Source organism: Spermophilus citellus (assembly GCF_964194105.1).
Source record: "Spermophilus citellus genome assembly, chromosome: 16".
Classification (NCBI taxonomy): Eukaryota; Metazoa; Chordata; class Mammalia; order Rodentia; family Sciuridae; genus Spermophilus; species Spermophilus citellus.
This window is the reverse complement of record NC_138196.1, coordinates 30,937-43,487: the sequence shown is the minus strand read 5'-3', so window position 1 is coordinate 43,487 and position 12,551 is coordinate 30,937.

Genomic DNA, 12,551 nt, shown 5'->3' with positions numbered 1-12,551 from the left:
ATGTGTTTCCTTGCATATGACATAATTTCATTCTTCTTTATTGCTGAATAAAACTCCATTGTGTATATAAAACACTACACATTCATCCACAGAAGCACACCCAGGCTGGTTCCACAGTTTGGCTATTGTGAATTGCACTGCTATAAACATTGGTATGCATGTACCACTGTAGTATGATTTAAAAATTCTTTGCCTCAAGGTGTATTTTGTAAAATATTTATTAATCATGTGATGGTTCAAATATCCCTCCACAAATTCTTAGAGATCATTCCCTGCAGGAAGAGACTCTTAAGTCTGAAACCTAGAGTGTAGGCTGGATGTAGTGGCTCCCATTTAATAAGTAAAATGCAGAAGGGGATAATTACTCTAAGCAGAAACCTGGCAGACACTGCCTGATCCAGCGACCCAGGTTAGCATCACCAGCACTAAGCCTATCGATACTGTGCACCTCCCAACATGGTTCAAGGAGAAAGGCATTCCCCTCTCTTGTACTCTCTCCCCAAACCTGCAGCCCAAATCTAATAATGAGAAAACACAAACTCAAATTGACAGACATCCCATAAAATGGCTTGTACTCTTTAAAGGTGTCATGGTCATGAAAAACAAGAAAATGCTAAAAACCATCACAGATCAGAGAAGACTAAGAAAACCTGCTGAATAAATGTGATATAGTGTCCTAGTTTAGATCCTGGGACAGAAAAACACAGCAGTGGAAACATTAGGGACAGATGAATGAAGTCTGTAATTTGATTAATACTGTACCAGTGGTGTCATTTACTCTGATAACATTGGGGTTAGCATTCTCTGTCTTAATTTTGTAACTCTTCTGTAAACCTAAAATTATTTCAAACTCAAACAACATTTTATTGTTGCAAAAAAATACATAAAATTAACTTACCATGTTAATCTTCCTGGTCTTTAGGGTCAGCAGCATGACTTCTGCAAATTTCTCTGTCTTCTGCTTTCTTTATCACCTCTCCTTTTCTTTCTTGTACCCTTCTGCCTCCCTCTTATGAGGACACTTTTGATTATATCGACCTGCTGATATGACTGAAAATGTCCTCAATATACTAAGTATATTCACATTGTTATGAAACAGACCTCCAGAACTTCCTTATCATGCAAATCTGAATGCTATACCCATTAAAATCTACACCCTTCTTATCCTTTCCTCTAGCCCTTGGCAACTGTTTTCCATATTTCATAAGATTAGAATCATACAATATTTGTCATTTTGTGACCTGCTTATTTCATTTAGCAAAATGTCCTTAAAATCTATCCATATTGTATATGCATCAGAATTTTCTTTCTTTTCAAGACTGAATAATATTCCAAGGTATTCTGTACTATATTTTTTAATCTATTCATCTATCCATAAACATTCGGGTTGTTTACACCTGTTGACTATTGTAAATAATGTTGCAATGAGCCTGAGTGTTCAGAGATCTTTTTGAGATCCTACTTTGAATTATTTTGAATGTGTACCAATAGGTGGAATTATTGAATTTTATGTTAATTTTATTTTTAATTTTTTGGGAAAACACCATAGAGTTTTGCATAGAACTATACAATATTATATTCCTACCAAAAGTGAATAAGGGTTCTAATTTCTCCATATCCTCACCAGGATTTGTTATCTTCTTTTTCAGGGGAGGGGGATACCAGATATTGAACTTGGGGGCACTTGACCACTGAGCCACATACCCAGCCCTTTTTTGGTATTTTATTCAGAGACAGGGTCTCATTGAGTTGCATAGTGCCTCGTTTTTACTGACGCTGGCTTTGAACTTGTGATCCTCCTGCCTCAGTCTCCAGAGCTGCTGGGATCACCAACTTTATTCTTTTTAAGAATAGTTTTGGCTATTTGAGGACCATTCAAAATCCATATGAATTTTAGAATTTTAGGTTGTTTTTCTATATTTCTATAAAAACATTATTAGCATTCTGATAGAATTTGCATTGAATCTATAGAAACCAAAGAGTTTTTTTTAACATGTCACTTTTAACATTTAGTTTTCCAGGAATACTGGTAAAGCTCTTGATTTTGATGAGTACTAAATATTTGTTTACTACTTTTTTTATATATTCACCACACTGCAAATGTCTTATTACTGTTAAGTTTCAAAAAGTTGTTTAATAATTTCCTTATTACTTTTTATTTTCATTTTTTTATTATTCTATATTATTGAGACACAGAAATTTCTACTAATATACTCTACCAGTTTGAGATGCCCTTTACGAAAATAATTTTCAGGCCTGTATAACTCAAATCTACATATGCTAATCTAATCTGAATTTTACCATGCTTAATTGGATTTCCATTAATATTTTCAAAATGTCAAAATTGTAGAAGTAGTCAAGTGAATGCATTCATTTCCTAACTGTGCTGTAACAAATTACTACAAACTCGATGGCTTAAAACCACATAGGTTTATTACCTTACATTTCTGGAGATCTGAAGTCCTAAAATCAAGGTGTCATTCCTTCTGGGGGTTCTGTGGAAGCATATTTCCTTCCTTACCCAGCATTTGAGGCAACTCCCGGCTATAAGCTCCTGGTCTTTAGGGTCAGCAGCATGGCATCTGCAAATTTCTCTGTCTTCTGCTTCCTTTGTCACCTCTCCTTCTCTGACTTGTACCCTTCTGCCTCCCTCTTATGAGGATAGTTTTGATTATATCGGACCTGCTGATATGACTGAAAATGTTCTCACCACATCAGAACCCTTATTTTAATCACATGTGCAAAGTCCTTCAAGCCATGGATGGTGACACCTTTTCAGATGTTGGGGACTTGGATATGGATATTTTTAGGGAGACTTTTTTCTTCTTTATCATTTATCATATTTGGGATAAATTTGCTACTTTTAATAATTTGAAAGATATTGTGGGAAAACACTAGCTATTATTTGCTTCTCCTATCTATCTATCTATCTATCTATATACACATACATACATATATATTTATTTATCTATATAAATGTAGGATCTTACTTTTATTCTTCAGTTATCAGCCACTAGCAACAATGAGATATTATTCTCCCACATATTCTTACACTACATTTCCTAAGTAAAATTTCTTGAGAAAAGATCCATTGTCTTAATTTTGTTTGGGTTCAGGCTAAGTGGGAATAAGAGAGGCAAGATTTTAGATCAATATTTGACAACACCTGCATATTGAAAGGCTCCCTTTACTAAGATTGAGCATCAGGGTATGAAATGCCAACTCCTTTAGGTAAAATGCATGTAGCAGGCTTTGAATCACTGCAAACTGCAGAAATGGACGAGTAAACTGTGGACATCAAAATGAGAAACTGTGGGGAGACCTTCAAACTAGCATTGTTGGGGACTAATGCCATCTATATCTTTCCTAAATAACTAAGAGGAACTTAAGCTGGAATTCTTAATTTTCTGTAGCATCAAGTTCTAAAATCTGATTCTGACTTCTAGCAGCACCAGACTTGCAGACTTCCTGCGATTAAAAGTAACTATTTAAGTGTTTTATTTAAGACTAATGAACTCTCTAGCATTTCTTTTTGTCACAGTGTAGCTGTGAATACCATTCTCTATTCTGCAGTCAATATCTTGGCTGGTACAAAAGGATATTGATTGAGAGCAGACAGTGTTTTACAAGGAAGAGGGCAAGAGGGCCACACATCAGATAGAAATCTTTGCATGTGGGATTGGAATTTCTCAGAGAAATTTGTGGAAATTGCAGATGTTCTAGCAGAAGTTGTAATTTAAGGAAAAACGTTTCCTTTGAAAGTTATTAGAAGAATGTATTTGTTACACTTTTGTTTCCTAAGCAGTTACAAGTACTTATTGGTTACTGATTTCAGTAGTGCCTATGAAATGTCACTGTCTCCCAAGCTTTTTTTTCCTGGAAATGGAAAACAAAATAGTGAATTATCAAAGTTAACATATATCAATATTGGGTAAAGATGGAACCAGACATACCTCTGTGTTTTTAGTCTGTGACTTGGGTGAATTTTCCTGATGCTCCATGACAAACTGGTCCTAGTGTTTCCATAAACTTAGGGTTCCTCAAGACATAAAAGCTATTAACTTACCCATCTGTCAGGTCATCTCTCTTGCCTAGGAAGAGTATCAGTGGAAGACTCACGATGTGTAAGGAAACGCTGGTTGCATAAGGTATTCTGGGCACAACATTTAAGGAGGTACTTGGTCTTGTGCTGACCTTGCAAGGACATGGCCCTGAGAGTGGAGCTTCCTTTAATCTTATACCAGAGGCTGCTCCCTTGCCTCCCCTTGTGCCTACCTTGGTTCTATTCTTTGGAGATACCTCCTAAGACTGTTTCAGAAGTAAACTGGGAGATAAGTCTGGTGGAGCTGGTGACAGATCGAGTGTACTTTCTGTGTACAGCAGTGAGGCAGAGTTCTTCTCACAAAGAAATGTGATGTCGGTTCAGGAGTCTCCTACTCACCTGTCAGTCCAGTCCTGGGGTTTGTCTGGAAGCTGACCTACAGATTTGGCCAGCTGCTATCTACTCATCCCTGCCAAGGATGCTGGGATCTGCACCACATCTTACATTAAACATCTTCCTGTTTGAACCACATAGAATAGATTCTGCTGTCTAAAAACTTAGCACTCTGATGGTCACAGATTTTTACTTGCATTTCTACTTTTGTGATCTTCAAGGTGACTTTACTCTTTACTTTTTCAATTTTATCATCTGCAAAAAAGTAACAGTAATTTGTACCTCATGGAATTATTTTGAAAAGTTACCATTATCTGTAGAGTAACAGTGCCAGGTATATGTCAGATAATTGAGAGATATTAGCCATTTTGTTAATATTATTTATCAATTTCAGAATTTAAATCATCCATATTTCTGGCCTTCCTTTATCTCTATTTTGACATGACCAATGCAATTTTCTTGTTCCTCTTTCCCTGATTTTACTTTATGCTTTCATTTCAGGAATCTAGATGCCTGTTCTTTTTTGAAAACTAATAAAAGCTTCTTGCATTGGCTGTCCACTGTGCACCTCGTCTAATGAGACTCAATTTTCTGTACTTCTTTTGCAAGCCTCCTGAAGCCTGGAATCCTAAAACCAATATAAGTACTTCTTATTCTTTCCTCCTGTTTTCCCTCCTCACCTTCCCTGCAGAACAAGCAGCAGAGATATAAACAGCTTCTCTGGGGGCTTTGCCCAGGTAGCTCATTTTAGACACAATGCCCTTTATTTTCTTGGAAAAAGAAGTCTTCATCAAAAACAGACACTTCAGGTGTTGGCCATTCACTGAGGTGCCCCAGCCAGACTCCCTGATTTTCCTCCTGGGGTTGCCTCTCCCTGGATCCTTCCTTGGATGCTCAGAACAGTGCAGCACAGGCACAGCCTACTTCTCTAGAGCTCGGGCTACACAGCAGGTTTTCTGGGACAGTGCTAGTCTCTGCGTTATTCTCCTGTTGTCTACACAAGGACTGGTAGATGGCAGGCAGTGTGTTCTGGTCCTGGATGGCAGAATGCAAGACAGTGGCATTACCTGAAAAGTAGCATGTGATCCAGAGACATGGGGGCCTCGGTGAGTAGGCAGAGCAGTTCAGGGATGCCTTGAATCCACACCACTGTGGATCCCAGCACCCTGCTCTAGTTAGGCTCCAGGAGGGCAGGCCCATATATGTTGGCAGCCACTGAGCCTGCAGCACCTAGCTCTATGGCAGGCCCGGGGGCTGCTTGGTGATGGTATCTGATGGGCAGGAACAGCATAGGTGATGGTGGGCACAGGTTCCTCTCATGCTGATTGTTGTGTCCTGGGCTCCACAGCTCCAGGCAGTGCATGCCACAAAAATGCCCTTCCCAAACACAACCCCCTGCCTCCTTCCAGCTCCTCTGTTGGCCTCAAACTTAGTTTACATTCTAGGCCAGTCATCAGCCTTGGCTGCTGATGGCCAGTGGTTGTTCCCAAACTTCTCTGAAAAGCAGCCTTACTGTTCTTGAACTCCCCCCTGCTCACAATAGCTAGGCTGGGAGTGGGACAGTGGGTCTTCTGTCCCATGCCTGATGACCAGGAGAGTTTCCAGTGTTGGGGTCTCAACATGCATACAATCTCAAAGTGAGATTTATAAATATAAGTTCTCCCCCGACTTCTTAACTGTGAGTGTATACTTAGCCCTGTCGTTCCCTGGAAGCAAGTCGTGTCCAGCCTCCAGGTCCCCCCTTTGTGCTGTGGCAGTGTGCATCTCAGCTCCTCGAGTGTCCTGCAGGGCACTTCTCATCCCATCCTGCCTGCAGAGCGATGGGAAGTTTCACCCTGTGATCTCAGAGCCTGAGCGCAAACTGAGAGCATCCTTAACACCTAAGAACAGTGCCTGTCTACTCTGATGTTTGTAGCCTTCATCCTGTCCTGCTGTCCCCACACTCTCATCCCACCTCTACAACTGCTTCCACTGACATGTCACGTACTAACAGGTCTCTTCCTGAGTCACACTGCATGTGCTACAAATCTAATGTTTGGGAGCCAATTTGACCTTACCCAAACTCCTTCCTGCAAGCTCCTGAGGAGATGCTTGGCTCCTTGATTCAGGAAGGAAGCTGAAGTTCCAGGAGTTCCAGTCTGGCTCTGGGTTAGAACACTCGTCTTTTGTCTCCTAGCCCTGGTCTTATGTCCCCCTGTGGGACTGCCCCTCCAGCTCTCATCTGCCTCCTCACTTTGTAGATAACAAGGTAGGTTGACTGTCCCATGGGTAAGATGGGACCTGGCTGTCCTCTGGGAAGCATGGAGAGGCCCCAGGGCAGCCCCTCAGGGAGCGCGGGGAAGCAGGAAGGTTGAGGCCCTAGGCCACAGCCTGCAAGTCAAGCATGGCTTGATGCCTGCTCTGCCCATGACCTGATCCTTCACTCCTCCCCTGAAACCCTCATTTGAGAAGTTTAAAGAGATCCTGTGGTTCCCTGGATGTCCCAGGGAACTGGAGGGAATTAACTCTCAACAGAGGCTTGGACTTGTGGAAGTTCTTCCCACCCGTAAGGACAGTTTCCTCTTGGTTGTGACAGATGCTGTCCACACTGACACAGGGACAACCCTGTTCCCAGAAAATCCTGATGACCTGTTTCCCATGCCAGCTTCTGGCAAACCTCACAGCTGTCCCACTGGCCTCTCAAAGGGCCTTTCAGGACCAATCCATGTCCTCACCCCAGCCCTGAGCCCAGAACCCTGTATGGTGTGTGATCACCAAACGCTTTTTAGTACAGAGTACAGAGATACTAACTGACCCGTGCTGACTCAGCATCAGAGCATCAGGGGGTAGACTTTATTCAGTGCTCCGAGTGCGCTCAGACCCCACAGCTGAAGTGGCCTGGTGCTAGTCTGCCTGCATTCCATGCTGCTATGCTCCATGCTCCGCCATCACTGCTTGCTCTGAACATCCAGGGCACATGGGCTCCTGGATGAAACAGAAGTCCTCCCCACCAGCTGCTGTTGAAAGGAAACAGAATTGGTGGGGTTTGATTTCCTTCATATTTGACTCTGCTCCCCTTCTGCTAATTCCAGAAAAGGCTTGAGCACTGGGTATGGTCTGAGGTGGGCCCCAGAACTGGCCTTTCCAATCAGACAGCTGTTGGATTTGCACATCCTGAGACCACTGCTGTCAGCAGCTCATCTGCCAGCTGGGCAGAGCCGCTCTCCCAGGTCACCAAGCCTCTACCACAGGCACATAGAAGGGGGATTAAGGTACAGTTCCCGTGGACCCAGCAACAGGAAAGCCAGAAAGCTCTCTCCATTGTTCAGTGTGCTGGGCTTTGGCCCAGCTGAGTTTCACCCTCCCCGGCTGAGCTTCACCCTTGCTAGATGCACATTCCTGCCACCAGGAGAGCAGCTGAAGACACACGAGAGCAGAGTACCCACCCAGGGCTCCAGCCAAGAATTCCAGGACTGACCTGTGGTGGACTCCCAGCAGCTCGCCATAGACGCCCTCAGCGGGCGCCCGCTGGCGGCTGCGCGGCGCTCCCACAGCCCTGAGCGGCGCTCCCAGGGTCCTCCGCGGCTCACAGGAAAGGCTGCGCACGCACGGCGCACTGGGCGGAGCCTTTCGCAGCCAGATGGAGGGCCGTGTGCGCCGCTTCTTAGTAGCCTTCCAGGAGGCGGTGAGGACGCGGGTGCAGGAGCAGGACTTACGGCAGTGCGGCCCGACAGGTAAGTGGGCTGCAGGAGAAGGGCTGCCCAGACGTGCCACCTGGTGCACACCAGCTTTTCGCGAGCCGGGTCTCGAAGGAGGTTTTCCCGCGGGCGCCGGGGCTTCCCCTCCACCGGTAGTGGGTGGGCGCTCGCGTGGTGGGCGGAGCTCGGCGCGGGGCACTTCCGGGGAGCCGGGCGGTGGGCGAGGAAACGTGCCGGGTGGGGCGCGAAGCCCGGGTCCAGGGCTCCGGCTGTGCGGGTGGCGCTGCGGTCGGACTCAGAAGACGCACCGCCCCGGCGACTCTCCTGAGGGAGCCTGCGCGGGCCGCAGGTGGCTGGCCGCTGGGTGGTTCTCCTCCCCGCGGCGTTCGGGCCACGCACGCTGGCGTCGTCCTGCGCGGTCAGTCGGGGTCCCTCCTGCCCTCGGGGAGCCACTGCAGCGACCCTCGCCGGCCTCCCCGGCTCGTTCCTCACGGGAGCCCAGGACCGTCGCGGCGCCCGTGGGAGGCGGAGTCGCCGTCGGTCGTCTCACGGAAGCGCTGGTGGAGCGTGGGGGGAGAGCGGCGCGTCTCGGTGGAGAGCGCTCGGCCCGCCCCCGACTGTGGGGTCCGACCCGCGGTTCCGTGGCTCTCGGGAAACGAGGCGCCTGTACACCTCAACAGGAAAGTTAAAAAAAATCCTAATTCACATGCCTGTTGTGAGAATTCTACAGCAAGACAAATTTACTAAGGTTAATTTAGGTCAAGAAGAAATTTATTGACCTAAACATATGAAAATCCAGGCATAGATCAGAAACAGCTAAGTTCCTGTTCTCAAGTGATGGCTCTGTAGTCTCTGGAGTTGGCTTCTTTCTTGGCTAGACTTTTAGTGTAGCAGGAAAAATAGCTTTGAATTCTCAAATTGAACTGTTAAAGCATCTCATCCTTTTTCTAATGTCCAAAACAGATTTCACACAGGATTTTGATAGACCTTATGTTACCTCTGGTACCAATTACTATGGAGAGAATGCACTGGGATACCATGATTGGCCAGGCCTGAGTGACATGTCCATTCTTGCGGCTGGGTGTAGATAGCCTAGGGTGATTAATAACTATAGCAGAACCCCAGGAAACAAGTGAGGGGCAGTTCCTCAAAGGATGGGTTGCTAACATGACAACACTCCAAAAATGGCTGCTCTTAAAACATTTAATTTCTCCTACTTTGAAGCCAATAGTAGTACATGGTAGTCATAAAACTATTATTATTATTATTATTATTTTGGTACCGGGGGATTGAACCCAGGAGCACTTAACCACTGAGCCACATCACTAGCTCTTTTTTTTTTTTTTTTTTGGTACCAGGGATTGAACTCAGAGGTACTTGACCACTGAACCACATCCCCAACACTTTTTTGTATTTTATTTAGAGACAGAGTCTCACTGAGTGTTTTAGGGCTTCACTAAGTTGCCAAGGCTGACTTTGAACTTGCGATCCTCCTGCCTCAGCCTCCCAAGCAGCTGGGATTATGGGCATGCTCCACCATGCCCAGTAAAACTATCATTTAAAAAATAAAAACAGATATATTTTGTAGATAAAAAGTGAGGCATTGGTTTTGTCAATTATTTTACTCAAATGTAATATTTGGTATATTTAATATAAAAACTGCTTTTATATATAAAAAAACTAAGATATAAAAGTTGAGCTGATGTGATAGTACATACTTGTAATAACAACTGACCAGGGAAACTGAGGCAGCAGGACTGCAAGTTTAAGGCCAGCCTCAGCAACTTTGGCCCTAAGCAACTTAGCAAGATCTTGCCTCAAAATACAAAAATAAAAAGGACTGGGGAAAAGTGGTAAAGTGTCACTAGGTTCAATCTCCAGAAACCCCTAGACCCTACAACAGTATTTGAGATGTTGATACCTTGAGGTACACAGAAGAACTCCCTGTAACCTTTCTTTTTTCTTTTTTTTAAACAGTAATGGAGATTGTCTGCATCAATGCTGCTTGCTCTTAGGTAGATGGAATACTTTGGAGGATCATTTCATTACCTTGGCATTGAGAAAATGATTATTAGTCTACTTTAGCAATGAAGTTTTTAAAATAATATTATTCTACCATTTTGAAAATGAAATTCTAAACTAATTGCTTCCTAGTGTGTTTTGCTTTTAAACAATACTCTTTTTAAACATAAATTGAGACAACATCATTATTGTATTATTTCTAATGATACCTTTTAACTATGATCTCATAGAAGTTATGCCTAAAGGAACTACCTCACTGACTCCTAAACTTGGACACGTTACTTAGGCGTGGTGTAATATGGAACCTGTTGAATCACCAAAATAATTATTTGGCTGACATTGCAGGAAAAACTCTGACTCCTTTTGTTTTTTTCTGTCTTTTCTGGGGGAACAGAGGTACTTGGAGTAGGGATGGAGAGTTAAGAAGAGGGGTTGATGCTCCGAATATCATTTTATGTTAGTTTCTTATTCTAACTATTGTATTAATGTCTTTAGCTTTGGTACTTTCAAAACAATGCTTTTAATATCAACCTTTAGTTTATGTATAACATTCACACTAGGAGTTTTGCCAGCTGTTGTCCAATAGTGAATATTAAATGTTGGTAGGTTATTGGTAAATACACTTATACAGTTATTGTACATAAAAATGGTCATCAGTAGAATTGGGTATGATTTGCCAGTAAGAATAATAACAGAGACTTTGAGTTTTTTAAGTTCGTTGATGCCTTCTTGGGATGTCTTGACCATATTTGGAAAATTACTGCTTCTACTGCAAATGCCTGTAATAACTAGAGGTATCCAATATTCCCCATATTGATTAAGCAAGCTATGAAATTGTTAAAATAATGTAGTCTTCCATACCTCTGTTCACAGAACTGTATCTTAATCCATCTCAGTAGCTTTTGCCAGAACACTTTGTCAAAATGTTATTCTTTTTAGTTAAGGATACTATTTACCAACTTAAGTAATTTGGATTTAGGATAGAATACACATTTGATTTTCTTTAAATAGAGTTAGATTTGCTATTTAGAGCTGTCATACTAATGTTGATGGGTGAAATAATAATTTACCCTCTCTTTGTTGGCAACCCCAAGTCTGACCATCTTGCTCTAAGTCTAAGGAATAGTCTAAGGAATATTCTGACTTGGGGACTTGTCAGGATACACTAGCTGTCATTTACTGAATAACAATCATGTGTCAAGGTATTGTCCAGTCTTTGGTTTAGAAGGATGTGTATGTTGGCATTTACATCTTTCTGTAAAGCAATTAGTCAGGTGTTATCTCCTTTTATATATGAGGAAACTGAGCTTCAGCACTAACATGTCAGAGTTTACACAGGGAGGTATATGAACAGAAGCAACATTAAGGCTTTCTTTTTCATTTTTTTATAGAATATTTGTCCATGATATCTTAAAAAAAATCAGTCTTCCTTTCTCTAGTAAAAGGAAAAACCCTACAATTTTGAATTGTTTGAGTGGGTGTTAAATGCAGTAAAACATTGGGCAAGTGCTTAAAATAAAATCTTCATTGCTTGGTTCTGTTTCTAAACAAAGTTCGTGATGATGTGGTTTAATCTGCATAGCTAAACTGCATGATGAAATAGTTAAAGGATTATTAATCAAATGGAAAGTCTTAATTCTTTCTTCATTTGTAAGAGAATAGTTTCAGTAGTTGAGTGTAAAAGTCTAGATATTTTTAGGATAAATATACTTGGGAAAATTGTGTACTTGATACTGGAAATAATACCTGTTCTCATGTTGCCTATCCTGTTGCTGTATAATTCACTTACCAGGTAGGTGTTTGTTAGCACATTTATCTTGAGATAGGTAGCCTAGAAAATGTTCTGGTGTATACAGGAAAGAATGTATTTTGAAATTAGTGGTGTTTTGTAAGTATGCAGACTCTTCACGTATATGTTGCTAAGTAAAATTTAGTGAATTCATAAGAATAACTCATTGTAGTCTAGCAGACCTCTTCTTTTGCAGGCTTCAAATACTATACACTAAAACAGATCCTTTGAAGAGGCAGTTAAAGCAGGTTGTAGACTGTTGCCACCTCTTATTATTTAAGTGTTTGTGCTGTTTTCTATTTGGGCTTAAAGTCAGTAACTCCCTGGAAGGAACCATACCAATCCAATCAGAACCCTTAGTCTTCAAATAAAGAAGTTGAGGCATAGCAGTGCAGGAGGCTAATATGAAACCGGCAGAGCATGAACTAGAGCCCAGATTCTCTGGTTCCTTTCATTATTTTAGTTTCTGGTGTAAGAAGTTATATAAACAATTGGTGGTGATGGGGAAACCTGTTTCTTTATGAAATCTGCATTCTTTTGGAATTAAGAGTAATGTGCTAGACTCAGTTTGTTAGGCCATCAGCATGCATGCATGTGGTTAGAGGCAGTGGTAACTTAGAAGTTGGAA